This window comes from Octodon degus, unplaced genomic scaffold (assembly GCF_000260255.1).
Source record: "Octodon degus isolate 3935 unplaced genomic scaffold, OctDeg1.0 scaffold00174, whole genome shotgun sequence".
Lineage (NCBI taxonomy): Eukaryota > Metazoa > Chordata > Mammalia > Rodentia > Octodontidae > Octodon > Octodon degus.
Window position 1 is genome coordinate 4,036,555 of NW_004524750.1, and position 18,884 is coordinate 4,055,438.

General features: G+C 42.1%; 1 protein-coding gene across 1 annotated transcript in view; it reads left to right on the forward strand.

Moving 5' to 3' along the window:
* Positions 1-947: 947 nt before the first annotated feature.
* The window catches only part of Nrxn1 (neurexin 1), a 1,036,478-nt gene continuing 1,018,541 nt past the window's right edge, over positions 948-18,884 (forward strand). Inside the window, exon 1 of the mRNA XM_023703554.1 lies at positions 948-987. The gene's annotated coding sequence lies outside the window, so the exon portion shown is untranslated. The remainder of the gene's footprint in view (positions 988-18,884) is intronic.

Sequence of the window (18,884 nt, forward strand, 5' to 3'; positions counted from 1 at the left end):
CATCTGCCAGTGTTTAAATTGCAGTTCAATACCTCTTTGCCCCAAAGTGTTCCAACCAGGGGTCAGAAGAATGCTTTCGGGTTTGCCTCAGTGGTACAGACAGGTCCCTTAGGAAACAAGATGTCGGTCACTGAACACTTGTGTCTGTGACAAGCCTGTTCCCCTGCTCCCGTGTTTATTGCTGACTGTGCTCTTGTTTCCCTTCAAGGTCTGGCGCACCTGATGATGGGCGACCAAGGTATGGGCTCTGTTCCTTTTCCACTCGCTTCAGTGTCTGTGGTCCGCAGCTGCTTCCCAGCCATCTGCAGAGGATGGCATATGCTTGCAAATGTCCTGGCTGTAAATGAAATACATAGCTTTTGTTCACTCCTTCTCATCTGTTTTCCTCACTTTCATTTGGTGGCTTGGTTTTGGTTTGCTCCTGTGACTTTTGTTTTCCTTCATTTCTTGCACTATAATATCTGCAAATGAATGAGACATAAGAAACTGTGATTGAAAATCTCTGGGTATTTATCAGCCTATGCAGTTAAAAGGGGTTAGAGCAAACCAGGCTGAGAAGCATTGGAAGTCAGGGTTTGAAGAAGAAACATAGTTTGGCCTGCAGAACCACAGAGCCCATTTTTCATCCATGCATGGCAGTGTGGGAACATGCAGTCTGGCTTCTGGCTCCTCGAGTGCTGAGCGCAGTGTTCTGTGGAAGCGGTACTTCTCCCTGCCGTGATGTGTGTCTTCCTGTTTGGAATCTATAAGGACCAGCATGGGGCCTCCCACTCCTGCATGCGCGACCTTCAGAGGGCAGAGTGCTCCGAATGTGCCAACTGCATCTCCATTCGTCTTTACAGCCTTAGTTGCACTTTCTTGTTTAATTTTCAGAGCAGTGCATTTGCATATATTCATAATTCTTATTGTTGTTTTTCTCCTCTTTACTCTGTCTGGAACACCTTTCTTCATGGAACCATTTCATCAAATGCATAGGTAAAAGTAAAGGTATTACATTAATTTTTTTTCCAAATATCACCTGTATATATTATATTGTGTTGAAATTGCAAATGTGCTTAGACTTCCTGGCATTGATAATAGGCATGGGGGGGAGGCAGGTATGTGTATTAAAGAATATTTGTGAATTTAAGGTAAGAAAAATTCATCAGAATGTTCCTGTCCCACAGTCCTTCATTCTCTCCTCCTTTGGTTTTTGGTTTTTGTAGAGTGGTGTTCTTTCCTATCAGCTGCGCACATAATTAGTGCATTTAGAACCCAGCTGCAGGTCCTGGTGTCAGTGTCTGCAGTGTCTCTTGGAGGGCGGTGGTTGGTGAATGTGGTAAGCATAGTGCATCATCTGCAAACACTTGGCTCTGGCAGAGCACACGTGCCCCAGCGGTGCGTGCTGAGCTGTGGATCTGAGCACGCTGCCTCTGCAGTGGGCTTCTCAGCTGCAATCTGCTGGTGTCCTGTGTGCTCACTACCTCCGTGGTAGCCTCAAAAGACGTGGTCATGCAAAATGCAAAAGCAAAGCAGGCCCATTTTCTATGTGCACTACCTTTAAGAGCGTCAGCAGCCAGCTGTGGGCTCCTGCACTGTTTGGGAAGTCAGGCATGGGTGCGCTTCGCTGGTGTTCATGCGGACCTAGGACGCACACTTGTCTTGCCGTTCAGGAGCACTGCATTGTTTAGCGTTATCACTGAGAGTAAGTGAATGCTGCGCACCTGGGGCAAGCATACAGCACGGTGAGCAACCGTTTTCTCAATGTGCTCTTCTTGGTCTCTGGCTTTTAAATTTTTATTATTTTAAATTCAGGAATGTTTCTTCTTCTTTTGTATTCTGTCAATCTCATGTTTAGAATATTAACACAGTGAATTGGGGCCAAAGCTTACAGTTGTGCACCTTTACATTTGTGTCATCTAGCAGAGCAACTTCCCAGCTTGAGGAGGCGTCTAAACATGAGCCAAACGATAAGTAAGAAAGGTATCAGCATGTAAATGTGTAAAATAGAGGCTTTGGAACAAATGCTGCTTGGACACTTTGAGTCAGTGACATGTGCTGCTGGAGTTTTGTTTGTGTTAACCTTTTCCAGTAGTGACATAATTGAATTGCATTTGGAGTCTCTAGTAACATGCAAATAGCAGCGCATATCAGTGCTTTAAAAGATTTTTGTGTATCATTTGGGGTGCTTCCTGAACAGTTTATTTGAGGTCCAATTCCCATTGATGGATTGCTTACTCTCAAGTGGTATTTCTGCGTATGTTATCTAGTCGACAAAGCGTGGCCCGAGGAAGCTAAATATTGTTTTACTAGCTGAGTAAAGTGTATTTGCTTGTATATCTGCTTGTGTATATTTGTCTGAATGCGTGCATGTCTACACACAAATTTTTAAGTGTACAGACTCATTCTGTGAAAAAGTAGCTTAATTTTCTAGTCACATGATCGTGTAGCACTCCATCTGGAGTGGCTCCTGCTTTAGGTCACACCTGTTTTGGTGTAGTTAACGTGAAGTGTCACTGCACTCAGTGTTACTGCATCAGTTCTAAGTGTTTCCTGTCCACAGGTGCAGCACACATTGTTTTATTTCTCTAGTTATGGTCAGATTTGTCCCTCTATCAGCACAAAGCTACATATGGCAGGAACTTGATTTTCCGTCACATTCTTTGTTTAGTAGTGAGACTAGGATACTTTCTGATGTTGAATAGTGAAGTGCGGTTTTAAAATAGACATGCGTATTTTGAAAATCAGAGTGTGCGTCCACTGCGTATTGGTTCACTGGGTTTATAGAAATGAGAAACATGCTTTGTCTGTCTTCTGTAATTGCAGGTTAATTCGGTTTACCTGATAGAGCAGAACTACTGTTTTATCACATGGCATCATTTTTGAAGAACGCCAGTACAGCAGGAAATACACATGTGGTCACATTAGTACAGAAGTGCTGTGGGATTGTTACCAAGGGCGCTAGAAATTGAGAAGGAAGTAAAAATCGCATGAATGTGCATCATTCCAATGCTATAGGCGTGTGTCTCCGTCCCACACCACCTGGTGGAGGGGTCGGCGTCCAGAATTTTACATTGCATCTCTCTGCTGCAGGTTAAATCCTAGTTATGCATAGAATAGGTGTGACACCTGCCCAGTGCAAAGTGACTTACTGTTGCACTCGGGACCTTGTGCTTGCCAGGTAGGCGCTCATGTAAAGTAATTTATTTGTATTGTGAGCTCCTATTTTCAGATCTTTACAACACAGTGTCCCCCTGGGTTGCTGCTCTCCACACCTTGCTTCTCTGTGGAGCAGTGAATTCAGTGACTTTAGACTAAGTCTGCCAATTTTTATCAGTCAGGAAGTACAACCAGATTCACGAACATTATCAGTTTGATTTCCTTGGTATGAATTTTTAACATTGTATCTTATATAAAATCATGCCATTAGAAGTGAGTCACACACATAAAAGGCGCAATCTTTAGATAAATTTCTTCATTAGTTTCCGGGCCTTTCTTTGGTGGCGAGTGCTGGCATGACTTTGTGCTGTGTCCTTGGAGAGGCGGTGAGGGCCCTTCCCTCTCGTAGCAGCTTGGTCGCTAGCAGCTGTAGGCTCCGCTGGAATGTGCAGACGCCTGAGACAGCTGGAGGTGTGCTAGGGGTCTAGCTCTGTGCCGGCAGAGCCAAAAGCTGGGCCGTGGGCGTCGTGGGCCGACGCACTGTGCGCAGTGGGCCATACTGCCCGTTACTGTCCTTGCTTATTCTGTTTCAAACTTCGGTCAGTGATTTAAATGTTTTCATGATTTATAAATAAGCCATTTTACCTTCAACTAGTTATGACTAGGGATAAAATTCCATTTAAATGGACTGTGATTTTCTTTGGACTGCCAAGGATGTATTCTCCAGAGCTAGCCTTCTGCTGCTGGCTGTGGATGGACAACTCAGATGGTCTTTGTGAAGCTTTGTTTCTGTTCTTCTCCAGATACACATTTGTCAGTGATATTGCTTGGGCCACTGTAATGCTAACATCGTTCTCCTTTCTGTTCAGAACTCAGCTTTCTCTTCTTCCCTGGATATTCCTCTTCTTTTGTGTTTCCTTTATATGTGATCATTTCGTTCTGACAATTGGCTGTATGTTCATATTGCACTGATGGTTGTCCAAGAGAAATGAAGGACAGATTAAATCAGGAGAAGTAAGAGTAAGTTTTATGAGCAAAGCCTGCCTTAACAACTGGTTCATAGTTCAACAGCACAGGCTAGTAATTGTTTCGGAAATGTTAGTGCTTCATTAGGGGTCTGTGCTTCCCTTCATGACAGTCATGCTTGTAGTTGTGTTTGTACATGTGTGTTTATATCTACTGTCAGGTTTCCTTAGTAGGCTGTATGCTGCATGAGGGCAGGACATTTTGTTGTTGACCCTTGTGTTTCCTGTAGATTTTTCTAACTGTTCCTTCAGTTTTCCATTTTTCATGACCTAAGTGTACTGCAGGCAACTTGGAGAAGGTGAATAGACACAGAGTGGGAGGAGGTTGGAGTGCACGGTGCAGCAGAGGGAGAAGGCAATGGGCTTTTACTCAAGTGCTGTGAAGAATTATAGGAAAATGTCATAAGAAACCTCTTTGTCTGTGATTCTAAACTTTCTCTTCTCCTATAATGCACGCCTTTTCCCAGAGGCACTATCTTTCTACACAGAATAATGAAAATAGCGCTTTCTTGTGCTTAGCAGGCACAGTGCAGTTGGTCTGTAAGGAAATGAAATCGATGTGTTTTTGTGTTTAAGTGTTTTCATATTTTTAATGTCATTCATTGTCACAGGAATACATAATCAAAATCTACTTTTTGATTTTTCCTATTCAAAACAGGTAAATGACTTTTCTGGAAATTCAGGTGTGATGCTTTGTTATTGTATATGGTCTGTGTGAGTTATTTTTTTCTAACTTTTTGAATTAACTTTCCTATGCCATGAAACCTGTATGTAAATAAGTTATGAATAGTATGAATGTTAACCTGTTAGAAAAGCGAACATTGAAGTCTTGTCTTATGATGTAAATACATATAAGACCTTGCATTTATAAATCCTATATCATATTTACAAAGTAAGAATCCTTTTGAATCTATGAAATAAATATATACAACTTGGTTTAGTTATCCACTGTACTTGTGTTATCAGACAAAGTGTTACAAGAAGAGCTGACAATGTACAGTAACACATTTTAAGACGTATATTAGCTTTATTCTTTTAGTAAAATGTAGATACAGACTCATTAGAATCATTACAGAAAACTAAAAATAGGTTTTCTCAAAATGAATTAATTTCTGATATAATGGATTTCTGTACATTTAAATGATAAGTAGCATTTGCTGTTTTCATGGAGTTTATATATAGCTACAGTGTCACATCATAATACTCTATTCTAGCATCTCTTAAAATAGATTTAATATTGATGTCAGAAAAGTATAAACTGTTACATGCTAGTCCATTTTCTTTTGTTTCTCCCTTAGTTGATTCAAGTTGCTATGGAACAATAGTATAAACTTGGTAGTTTATAAGTAGCAATTTTTTTTCTCAGAGTTCTGGAACTAGGAAAGTCTGGGGTCTGAGGTGCTGCTGGGTGCGGTGACTGACAGGGCCCGCTTCCTGGGTGCTACAGGGCTGGAGAGTTTGCGGAGTCTCTCTAGTGAGGGCGCTCACCTGCCTGCTCAGGAGTTCTGCTTTAGACCTTGTCACCTCCTGTGCTATTCCAAAGCCATCACCCTGAGCAGTGGGCCACCAACAAGTGAAATCTGGGAGCACAGGCAACTGGACTGACCTTCGGCTCTTCTGCTGCCTCGTGGCTCATTTCTCTGGATGTGCCTGATTTACATTTGCCAGCATCCTAATGTGTACTTACCTTTTTTTCTTTAGTTTATCAGTACTTGAGTGTATATGCATTTGCTTTATAATTTTTAAAGACATTTTACACTGATTTCTAACGTGGAACTAATTTAATTGTGACAATCTTTTTGCTTGGGTTTGTTTGTTTGTTTGGTAGTAGGAGCAAGTCAAGGTCCTTGACCTCAAGATACATGTCCAGCTCTTTTATATTTGTTTTCATTTTAAAATAAATTTTCCTTAACTTGCTAAGCTACCTAAGCTAGGCTCAAATGTCTGATTCTTCTGTCTCAGCATCCCAGATAGTTGGGAGTACAAGCATGTACCACCATACCGGGCTTTGTATTCATTTGTAAATAGTATTTTCTCATTGAGCTTCGAAATAGTAAGGAATCTATGTTATTCTGAAGCGTTTATTTCAGCAAAACCTCACTGTACTGAGTTAACTGAATGGTATGCATGTGAACTAAAAAGGAAGTCATTTTTAGCTGTCTAGGGCTGTGACTTCTCCTGCTGCACCCCGGCGTCCTCCCAATTAACAGAATCTCACCTTACAAAACTGGACATGAGCAGTCTGCCTCCCCTGTATGCTGCACAGAAGCCCACGTGACGATTCAGTGTCTATTTTACAGCTCATCATTACTTGCATGTCCAATAGTTTTGACTGTAACAAAAGCTATGTGAAATGTATGTACTTAACAGTCGTATCCACGATCAATGTATCTTGTGCATATAATTATCACTAATAAAAGTCCCGGCTTGTTTATATCTCTGTAATCCTGGCTTTGTGATAAGTCCCCATATCTTTATACATTCTGCAAACTGATGACATTGTAAAACTAATCAACTTAACATGAATTGTATTTCAAATAAAATAATTGACACTGTGCTGAGAGAGACGATCAGTGTTAAAGAGTAAGGTGATGCTTTCCTGAAGTACGCTGGAGGCGTGAAGCCTTAGGATGATGGCCTCACGGGTGCTGACGGTGGCCCCTCTCCAGAGTCACTTTATTTTATTCCACTTGAGAATATACATTTTTTTGTCTAGATGTCTTTAATTAGGTTGGCTACTGAATTTTCAGAAAAATGTAATTTCCTGTGATAATTAGTTCATATATAATAATGAAATTTAAATCTTTAGAATCATTTTTGGAGCTGAGAGTATTAGAAATCATCAGAAAAAGTAATACTGAATTCTTGGAATTATAGGATGTGATAGGAAGTACTGCTTCTGTTAACACCTTCTGAAGACTTTGAACTGAATTGATGCAGCATAAGGCAACTTTAAAGGTTTTCTTCTAGGTATGCAGTGAAAATTATGAAATGAGCCTTCCTCTTCTTCCTACATAATAAGATTAGTAACGCTATGATGGAAACCAGTTGCACAGTACTAACTCCGCTGCCCGGACTTTCATTCTCATAGTCTAGGGCGGCAAAACTTCTTACAAACAGGGAGCAGTGTGTGAAGCAAGAAGCAATCAGGAAAGTGAGGTTCATACCCTAGATGTGCTCTTCACTGACCTTGAGTGCACAATTTAACCTCTCACATCTAAATCTTACGGTCTGTGTCATGGTGATAAAATAGTTCAGTACTGAGGGTTATATGACCTCACAAAGCAAAAAGTGCTTAGAGTTCCGATTAATAGTGACAGAAACTAGCCTTCACATTGGAATTAAATGATTTTGAAGATGGTCGATCTGTAATCAGCCAAAAGTTCAACAAAAAGAATTGTCAGTTTACTAACTTCTGGCCATCGTATTAATACCCGACACTTTATGATTTGGAGATTATTGTAGATTATAACTAATTGAACTTCAGTGTCAGCCCATTGTACAGTACAGCAAATGTTTGTCCCAGGATGTATTGAAGATTGATACAATTCTTCATGGTGAGAATTATGTTCATTTAAAGATTCAGTGAGCTTGACTCCACCTTCAGCAGACCTGGGAGAACGTTGTCGAAGTGCCACTTTTTAAATGTGGGTGTATGGATTGAAGCCCTGAGATGGATGTTTTTTCTAGGATTGAAGGTACAAATGAGAGAGAAAACTGTGTGTGTGTGTGTGTGTGTGTGTGAAAGAAAGAGAGAAGGAGGGAGGGAAGGAGAGAGAGAGTGAGAGACCTTGGTTACAATATTTTGGCTCGTTGTTGACTTCATATAGTTTGAGGAGTACAATTTTACAACACTAATTTGGCACTCTTTCAGGTATCTATGCTGAAAAATACAATTGCCTGAGATATTTAAATAATTGGCTGATGCTTTTCATGTAAAATTCTTTAAGATTTTGCCAAATGACACCTTCCCAGTGATAGTGATGCCAACCCCACAGCTCAGTACTTCCAAACTCCCACACACGCATCTCGTTTGTCTTACACATACATGTTTAATTGTACTATAGTATTCAGCACTTTGCTTGTCTTTTCTCTCTGTTTCTCTGGCATAGTATAGGCCGTGTGAGGGCAGGAGTGTCTCCCGTGTTCTGGCGTGTATCGGGCCCCGAGCATGGTCAGTGGCTGATGGGGCTGTGCTGTGCTTCCGTGCCTCTGGAGAGGCTTTCCAGGTTCTTCTGGTCCGAATGAGGAGCTGGACAAATGGTCCTGGGTCTCTATGTTTATACAAGTTAGCAAAAGAAATACTCACTGCACAGTGAGTGTGAGCCGGCTGAAGGTAGGGACGCAGTGCCTGCGCAGGCTGAGAGTACATGGGAGAGAGCACAGTGGCCTCAAGGAAGGTGGTAGTGGGCCTCTGCAGCTCCCACTCCGCAGGCTGGAGGCAGGTCTAGGTTGTCCTGTCAGAAACCTTCGAGGGTTCTTGCAAGAAGAATGAGAGAGAGGGCTCTCTCCTTGGTCCCATGTGCAGGGTTTTGGGAACAGTTCTGTCCAGCCAGTTTGCCATATCCTCACCTCCTGGCTCAGGGACTGTCTGTGCAACTCTGTAAATGTCTCATTTCCTTCTTACATTGCAAGTTATTCTTGCTTTCTGATAAGATATTAATTTTCAACCTTTCCTCCTTTTTGCACCTGATCCTTATGTATCTGTTTGTATATAGTTAATAGGAAGAAGTTTCTAGAATTTTAGCTATTAAGTAGCTTGATTCATTGTAGCCTTTTCAGGAAACATCTTTTGGCAGTTTCTGACACTCAGTCTTCTCATGCTTTATAGCCCTGTAACTTTTCTTTCACTTCTAACCAACAGAAGTGTACTCCTCCTTCCACAGTTTTCTCAATAGTTATATGACCAAAAGGATTGTTTTCCCATTGTAGAGATTTATGATTTTGTGTTGAATGGGATGACTGAACGAGAAACGCAGATCTGCAGCTGGCTGTCCTCAAGTTTGACCTGGTCTGAACTAGAATGGAGGAAATGTCAGAATTAAAAACAGCAGTGAAACTACAGTGCCTAAGGCATGCCTGTGTTTAAAATGAGAATGTCAGTATTTGCTCTTGCTGTGTGCACTGGGCGTGAGGGGCTGGTCGTACATGTCGTCACTGGAACGTCAAGCAGATTTGCTCTGTGTGGGACTGTTGCCCGAGGTTTACAGCCACAGGTGTTTCAGAACAGATACTTCGGAGCGTTTTCAAATTAAGAAATAGAGCCACAGGCCCTTAGCTGTTACTGCTTCCCCAGTGATAGTTGTATCCACTTACCCAAAAGTCAGTCCTAGCGCAGTTCAAGTACTTCTTTTCTGTTGCCTTTCCTGCTTCTGGTGTGCCAGTGCCTGTGACTACAAAGAGCCCTTCAGGGCAGGAATGTACGCAGTCTGTGCACTCACTGCACAGAGCAGAGGTGAGCTACGGCCATTTTCTTTCCTATTAACATCACTTTATTAAAAAACCCAAATAAATTATTTTACTGAAACAATAAGATTAATTCACAAAACCAAAACAAGGTATGTGTTAATGAAACTTAAAAGCAGTGCATTTTATTTTATTTTAATTGTTGGCCTGAGTTACTCAGTTTTCTAAGTTTGGAATTGTGAAGTCTCAATTTGGAGAAAAATCTAAGGAGATTTTTTCTCCATTTAAGGAGACAGTCAAATTTAAATTAAGCTAGAATGGTGCTAGAAGGATAGAAATCTCTAAATTTGCCAGTTGTAAAAAGAAAAGAAAAGAAATTGGCCAGTTATGATCCCAGTTTATGGGGAAATCCTGGTCCTAAGCTAAGCATGGGGTTTCACAGAGGGCATGCAGCATAATCAGTCAGAAATCTTTGTCTAGTAAACAGCTATTTTTGGTGCTGAGCCGACTTGAAAGAATTATGTGATAGCTTGTGAGGTTTGGTTTCCAAGTGACTATTTGCTTAAAGGATGCATGCTCTTAGCAGGGCACACACTATTAGTTGCTTTCCCGAAAGTATGGTTGAGTTTCCGTGGATCCATCTGTACTTTCTGTGACAAGGCATTTTTTTCCAGAGAACTGATACAAGTTTGGAGTCATTCAGCACAATGGAAGGAAAGAAAGCACCACGGGACCCAAACTCGTCTTACCATATGAGGACCATCAGCCTTGACTTTTGTCTGCTTGCTGTTTTGAGGAACAATGCCAGTGACCTGCTAGGCTAAGTTGTTTCCCCTTTTCTTCACCTGCCTCTAGTACTGAGATAGATTAGAGCAGGGTAAGACCAGGTGAGCAAGCAGGCACGACCTGTGATTTTGGAGACTCGAGCAAACGTGTGCCACACAGTTGCCAGGCCCAGCACCTGGAACCAGTAAGTGCTGTCTTCAGTTCTTTATCTAATCTGGTGCAAAACCAAGCAGGCCTTTGTTGGCACAAGGGTAGCTCTAAGGAAAGCCAGGTCTGATGTCAGGCTGAGGAAACGAGAAACCCAGGGTCCCGCTGCTCACCTGTGGCTGCTGTCTGCTCTTGGCTTGGCCAGCTGTCCCTCAGGGGCACATTTCTTTTCCACCCTCGATGGATGCAAACTCTCAGGACTTTGGCACGTGTCTTGCAGTTCCTTGCTCAGGATGCTAGCCAGCTGGGCTTCTTTGGGACCGAGAGCCTGGTGCACCGCAGGCGGGGGCTGCCCTGCAGGCGGGCAGCCCCATAAGCAAGGCAGCTCAGTGGCTGTACCCAGCAGGGTGCTGAAGCAGGCGCAGAAGCCCGTGCAGCGAGGACAGTGGCCCCCTTCTCTTTGCTCTGACCAGTGCTCGCCAGGCTGGCTTCCCTGTGCACCTGAGGTTCTCAGATAGTGGGCGTATTTTTAAATACAGATTTTCAAAAGCAGTAATAGAATTTTGTTCAACAGATCTGTGGCAGATAGGAATCCTGTACTCCAACAACGACGACAGCTACAATAACGACAAATCCTTTCCTGAGAAAATACAAAGTACAAGCCCTTAGCTGCTGCTGGCGCAGCTCTGCTTTTACTGGCTTTTGCTCACCAGAAACTGGCGATTCGAGCTTCAGGATGGTGAGGTGTTCTGCTTTCCTACAATGATTCATGTGCTTATTGACTCACTGCATATTGCTTCTGTGCTGAAAGCCTTTTCATGATACTAAAAAAGTACTCTCTTGCTTTCGGAGAAGTCAGCCGTCAAAAAGTGCTGCGGAGGAGCACGTGTTACTCAGGCCTGTCCTGCGCCTCATAAGAAGCAGTTGTCACATTAAGGAGCTGTCGCTGGGCCTTTTTCCACCTTTCTCCACAGGTTATTATGGTGCCAACTGTGTTTGTGTCATGTGATTTAAAAAGACAAAACAAAAAAATTGAAGTTTTTAAAAAATACCTTTTTTTTTTTTTTTTTGTGCTGGGAATTGAATTCAGGACCTTGCACTTGTCAGGCAGGGGCTGTTCCTCTGAGCTATCTCCCTGGCCCCTGAACTTTTGATGCAGTGCCTGTTCATGCTGCTTTGTAAATCAGGTTAGTGTCATTTTCAAAAAGAGACTACAACAGTGAGCTACACAGAGAACAGGCAGCAGTGGATGCTGAGCTCACGTAAACACATGACACAAATAAGTAAAAATAAATATATGGACAAGGTGATTGCACCCACGCTTTTTCCTACAGATTGTCATCAGGAAAAGTGTGAAGGGAAACAGGAATGTTTCATTTGTACAAAGATCACACAGGAGGAAATAGATGTCCAGTCCCTGGAGTCTATTAAAAAAGACACCAGTCTTACATGACATCATGGAAAGGACAGTTTCAAACATAGAAATACAGAGATACATTGCAAGGCTTCATCAGAAGGAACTGATTAAAAGAAAAAGTTTGCACAAGAAAAGCAGTTGGGAAAAGAAAACAAAGGCAGGGAAAAAAGTACTGAAGATGATAAAACCTAAGGGGCAAGAAGAACAGGTCTTTTAGGCACTGTGACAGTAAAACATTGTATCTGCGCAGGTACAGAAGAAGAGATGGAAAGGTGCTGTAATGTACGGCCAGTGTTTTGTCTCCCATCCTTCTGTTACTGAGCTATCTCCCTGGCCCCATCCCCAGTTCTGCCCCCCCATGAAGAAAAACAAAACAGAAAATAACTGAGATGAGCCTAAGAGGGCTGACTGGGAAACCATGCTGTTACCCTTTTCTTCTTTAAGTAACAAAGCCGAGACCGTTTTCATATATTTTTAAATTTCCTTGATTAGAGTATTAACATTCTTTATAATGAGCTAGTTGTAGTATGAATCTGATAAGCTTTTTGTTCTAGAATGCTCAGCCAGATTTTCACTGGTTTTGTTGAATTGCTGGTCTTCGTTAAAAGAGGGTACAGTGGGGGAAAAATCATAATTTTCATGTCCCTGAGTTCTCATCTTAGCTTGGGTCTGTTTGACGACAGAAATGATGGGCAATTTACTAGAGAATGTGGCAGTTTCCAGAGAGAAGGTAAGGTCTGCCGGGGCCCTGGGACAAAGTTGGTAGCAGCATGTTTTCAACAGGCTAGCCAGGGAAGCACAGGAAGTTCTTCAGAAAGCCAGAGGATTTAGTTACCAAATGATGCAATTTACCTTGGACCAAAACTTATCAGTCTCCTGACCTCCTCTGTTAATTTTATCATGGTGACATCTAAACTCTGCTTTTGTACTCAGAAAGGTATTGCTGTGGCCTACAAAGTAACATTTTTAATGGAGTGTTGTATCTGTTACAAAATTTCGCTATTTTAGCCAGCTTTCCTATTGACACTGTCATCAGTTGTCCATCTGCATGTTGTTGCTGGGTCCAAAGGCCTTATGGTTTTGACCTGCCCCACGCTCTGTATTTACAATGTAACTGCAGTTAATCACAGTGTGTTCAACTCCTCATCTACATTTAAAAGCTGATACCCATAATGCAGGCCTCCACCTTGCATCCAGCCCTACAGCTTTCCCATCCAGACTCCGTATGCTCATCTCTGAACTCTTTCTCCACAGCCCTGCAGCCTTCCTGCCAAATGTGTCCAGTAGGGAAGGGTGGAGGCAGAGGACTGCGCTGGCCACCTGTCCTTGTCTGAGAGCAGAGGCATGGGGGGAGCAGCCTGGCGCCGCAGGCGACTGTGCCCACTGCCTTGGGGCAGAGGTGGTCTGGGTGTGAGCGATTTGCTGGCGTACCCTGAACTTCAGTGACAGCCTGAGTGTTTTTCACCCTAGTGGCTTCTTTTTTTTCTACCCAGCAGTTGATGGTGTGAACTTGCCTCAAGACGTGAAACTGTCTACCTTGAAGTCCACCTTCGGTGATTAAAAAAAGAAATTAAAATCTGTGCTAAATAGCATGGAATAGAACCATGGCAAAAACCTAGAAGCAGTTGAATGGATGGGATCAGTGGGGGAAGATGAAGGAGTTGGGAAGTTGTGAAGACAGCTGAGGTAGGAACACTGGGCCTGCACTGATAAGAAGCACTGGGCAAAGAGGTGTGCAGTGAGACGCAGCACTCAGCATTCCTGCAGGGTGTGAGCTGGATCTTTTTTCTGTGTTGCTTAATGTGGGCCAGAGCCCAGAGTAGATGCCCAATAAGTAAATGGATGAAGACGCTGGAGGTACTGAATTGGATGTGACAAGTGAGAGAGAACTGAAGGTAAACTGCAAGGGCCCAGATACAAGGCTCTAAAGAGGTCAACTTTCTGAAAGAGTAGGAAGGAGCTTTTCGCTTTAGATCAAGCTCGGAAAACACATCACATGGATGCATTCACCAGACAGGTGGAAACACCAACGTGGTCCTCAAGGTAGAGAAGCAGATTGAGTTGTAAATCACAGTGTTGACAAAGAGCCTGAGATTTTTAAACTTTATCTCAACCTTGTCAAAATGAAAATATCAAAGAATAAAATTCAGTTGAGGAATCTTTTTAAAAACACAGGCCAGATGATTTTATGCAAGTTCGTTTTATGGATAAGGACATTGAGACACAGAGAAGTGTTTCTCCAAGGTTAGTCAGGAGTGAGTGGAATCAGGTAGGGCGGGGCTGCCCTATGCTTCTCACTGTAAATGTCAGCAGTAGCCCACCGCCTGCTGAGAAGAGTCCAGCTAGCCTTGCTTGGTTCACATATCTGAAGTTAGGGCCTTTTGAAAAACACAGGGGTAGGCTGTTTACTACTGAGGGATTTTAAGATAGGCTTTTTATTTTCATTTTTTCCAATTTCATGCCCTAGTAAAAAGAGTCAGCATACAGGAATGCCTATGGCAAAGGACAATTACTTGATTTTATGAATTTTCACCATTTTGGTCCAGCCACCCTGATTTATGCTTTTTCTTTCTTTTTTCAATTGCTGGTATGATTTAAATGGAACTGCAAATCTGAGTTACCCGGTTGGTGTAAAGCCAGTGGACTTCGCTGCTTTAGGAGCCTTAGCTTCCAGGTAGATGCCTGCCGGATGCAGATGAGGGACTTCGGAGTCCATGTGAGATTCACAGGGTGTTGCAGCCCGAGTAACTGGGAGTCATGCTGCTCCTGAGTTTTGTATAAAGGAAGAATCTCCCTTCAAAATATTTGGAAACTTTTGCTTTAGGGTGTTAATTTAAGAAAACTGCCGCCAGCATTTGAGATCTTACCCTTTGAGTTTCTGGATTACATTAAAACTTCAAATCACATTGTTTCAAAGGAGTAAATTATACCAGTTAAAATTACCATAAAATGACCAAGGGCCCCTCAGGCTGTGGAGCTGCGTTCCCTCCCCCTCCCCCCAGCCAAAGGGCACACAGAAAAAGGATTTCATGTCTTCACACTGAATTCAACTGAAAGACTACAGGCTAGTCTGGAGATGTTCGTTTTGGGTTTTTTTTTTTTTATATCGATGTACATTTTAATTTTTTAAAAATTATTTTTATTGAGAAACAAATAGCAATGAGACAGTTTCACAACCAATTACTAGTAATTTTCAATAATTAATACATTGCAATTGTTGTCTTAGTGGTTATTCATTGTACAAGATGTAGACATGATATCCTGTCTCAAATAGTATTAGAACAAACCTCTCTAGTCATTGAATTAAGAGAATGGAGCTGTATATCTATCCTATTTTGAGTATACAGGTACAAAATGATCATTCATTTGTATCCCCCTTTTTTTGGTTCATTTTGGAGGCAATACCTAGGTATATTTCTCCACTTCTATTTGTTTGAATTGCTGTATGTAATCTAAGTTTTATCCTGTTATTTACAAAAGGGCTATTCAAAAGGTGTTCTGTTTTCCAAATGCCTAGAAAATAGAAACTATAAGGAAAAAAAGATTTATAAAGGCCCCCAAACTAATTCTGTCATCTTATTTCAGTTCACTGTTTTGTTTTTGTTTTTGTTTTTTTTTAAGTTTTAGCACTGTTTAAATAAAACAAGCTTTATTATATATTTTATGTTATTCCTACATTATGTGGATGTTTCTTGGAAATAAATGCCAGGACATTTCTGAATAAAATGATACATTACAGTTTTCCTATCTTTTTAGCAGCGCTTTTATTCATAAACACCAACTTTTGATTTGTATCTCTGTATTCTGTCTTTTTAAAACTGTGTGAGCATTACTATTTTCATTGAGGTGAAGTTATAGACTAATGCATTCCATGTTAATTTTCAAGTTTTAAAAGCACTTACAACAACTGAGAGAGAGGAACAGTGACATTGTGCTACCTGGGGCAGATGACACGGGGGCAAGGCAGGAACTTCCCCAGGGCCAGAGCTGAGGTGGTAGTGGCGCGGGAGACCCAAGATTGGTTGTAGGTGCTAGTGAAGCTGACGGCGCATCATATGTGACTTCTGTGAGTGGGGCGTAATGCGCTCCCAATGCTGCCGAGTTTCACTGTCTCTCAGGAGATCAGGTGGTACCTTTTCTCAGGAAACCCAGTGCTGCTCCATAAATTGAATTAGAGAATGAAATTAATTAGTATTAACTTGTTTGTCACTGTTTGCCAGGATGAACTGTATTGATTATTGGTTTGAGGATAGAAAAAAACTTTTTTGAGAATTTATGTGTAGATTTTTTTCATTATATTTGATGGAACTTTTTTTATTTTTGGAGAAAACTTACTTTTATTCTTACCTGTATTCTACACTCTGAATGTGATTCAACATTCGTTCTGTAAATTTGTGTCAATTTTTACTTTAGTGCTTATTAGTGAAAGCATAAATGTTTTGGTATAATGAATATTGGTGAGAAAATTGTCCTTCCCATCTTCTGAAAAAATGTCTCTATGAAGTAATGGTATTTAATAATTCATCTGGATCTTACAAAGACATTCATTTCAGTGGTTGCTTGAGGCCAGGCACTGCTGAAGGGCCGAAGAGCAGCTTCTTGTACCCATTTCCCGATTTCCTTTAGAAGAAGCGCCAGAATGCCCGGCTGGGTGCAGGCCGCCAGTGCCCGGTTCCTGGGTGTGAGTGCTGCCTACAGCCCAGGGGTGTTCCTGTTGTCTTCACATCTCTGTGTTTCCTGGACATGCTTGTGCAGTGACAGATCAATCTGTAAACACTTTAGTAACCTTAAGGAAAGATGATTGAAGTTTTCATTTCTTATTTTTTTTTGTGCACCTTGGCAGTACGTAATATTTACATTACTTATTAGTATAAGTCAACAATAGTGTTGCCATAATTCACTTCTCCAAGAGGGTATGTGGAATAGTGGACAAATCAGTGGATTGTCCTTAAGTTTCTTTTGAATTATGTAACTGTGCAAATGTCATTTTGTTTTTCATGTCTGTTTATAGTAAACTGTTGCTCTTTACTGTTGAGATTATAAAAGTTGTTTGACATTCCTTAATGAGCTTTTCCTGCTTTAATTTTATACCAGAACACTAACAGACATTCGAAACACAGCTAATTGATGTTTCTTTTTGTTTTGTCTTTTATTAGTTATTAATATATTGAATCCAGGCCACTCAAAATTTATTGAACCAATCCCTGTGGGCTTAGGAATGGGTTAAATAGACCAAAGTCATAGTGCTTATGTTTAACCCTTTGAAGCAAGCGTGGATGAAATAAGCAGACTTACAGTGTGGCCAACAGTGAAACAGTCTCCAGAGAAAAGTCAAGCCATGCGTGATAGGTAAGGGTTCGCAGGTGGCAATTGTAGCTGTAGTCAGGGGCAGGTGCAGCGGTCAAAGTTCACTTCTAAGCCACAGGGAAGTTTCCAACTGAGGAAAAATGTGTAAGTTTTACCTGGAGTTGTTAAAGACAAGCCTCCTCAGTGGTGGGACATTAAGATGTGGCTTAGAGAGGAGATTCAGGCTCAGAGTTCAGCCCTCTGGTTCCTGAAACTAGTGTCTGTCTTTTCGACTCTGCAGCCTGCGCTGGGTGGCCTCCGACGCTCTTGAGTGGCATTGCTTTTCCCAGAGGGCTTAGCTGGTTCATCTTCTGTCAGCCTTCTTGGCTTATGCGGGCTCACGGCGTGCCTTCGTTTATCATTGTGCAGTTGTGCCCTGTTGTGTGTGAGTTCTAGACTCTTCCATCTGGCTTTCGTAGTCTTCAGGCTCCTGTTTAGCAGCACTCTCTGCGAGGCCTCTCCAGTCAGAGGTCCAGCAGCACTGCTGAGGAAGCTGTGCATGCTTGTTGCTCTGTGTGGGCTGAGCTCGCCTTCCTGCTTGAGATGTGCATTCTCTTAGTGTTTGCCCCTAACCCCGCAAGTGTAGCAGGTGCTGACAAGCACACTTTTATTGCCGTGCAGGCCCAGCCCGAGCACATACCTGGGATCCAGGGGAAGCTCTCGAAGGGCCAGACCGCACTGCTGCTCTTCGCTGCAGGTTGGGCAGCAAATCCTTGGCATCCGCCACCCATTCATAGGCCTGGCGCCATCCAGCCTGTTCTGCTGCACTGGTTCCTATCACTCAGTGGGAAACTGAGGCCAAGGAAGTCTGAGATCCTGTTGGTGGTCCTGGAGACATGCTGTATCTTTTGTTTGTAATTCCCAGTCCTTATAGTGTATCTTTTTAGATTGATTCTCTTATTTTATGCTTAAGTGTTTCACTTTGCACAAAACACATGCTTTTGATATCTTTCCTGTCTTTTTGCCTCAGCTAATATATATTTTTAAAATCCCCATGTGCTTCATACCGTAGTACACATTCCATGTCTCCTGCGACACTCGATACCCTGCTGTAGCTGCTGTACAAAACCCTCACTGATGGCTTTGATTCGGAAGGCTTTAGCAAGCTGACATTTCTGCAGCTTAAAGGGCAGTTCATATATTTGACTTAATTCTGCCAGATATCAAAGGTTCTCTCATGCCACTTGCATGACGTTAGGTCAGGGAAAACATTGTAAACAGGAGACAGACACAGTCTGCAAGGTGCAGTGTCATCTCTGCCTTTTTACAGATTTTCTTGAATACATCCTGCAAGATATTTGAAAAATCATCTTAGCAACTTTTTAAAGGAGACGTTGACATGGTGTATTTAATTTTTTTTCTTTTGATGTATTTGGTACAGGGTTCCACTACACAGCTCAGAGCTGTAGTGATCCTTCTGTTTTCAACCTACCCAACACTGGGATTACTGTTGTGCGCCAGCACACCTGGTCTTGGGGGCCAGCTAGGCATGCCCGGCTTCCAGGGTGTGTGCAGCATGCAGTACAGGAATTAAATCTGAGTCTTTGCACTTGGGCAACTGCTTAGACCACTGAGCCATCTCCCCTGCCTGACATGACCTATTTTAAAATTATATATAT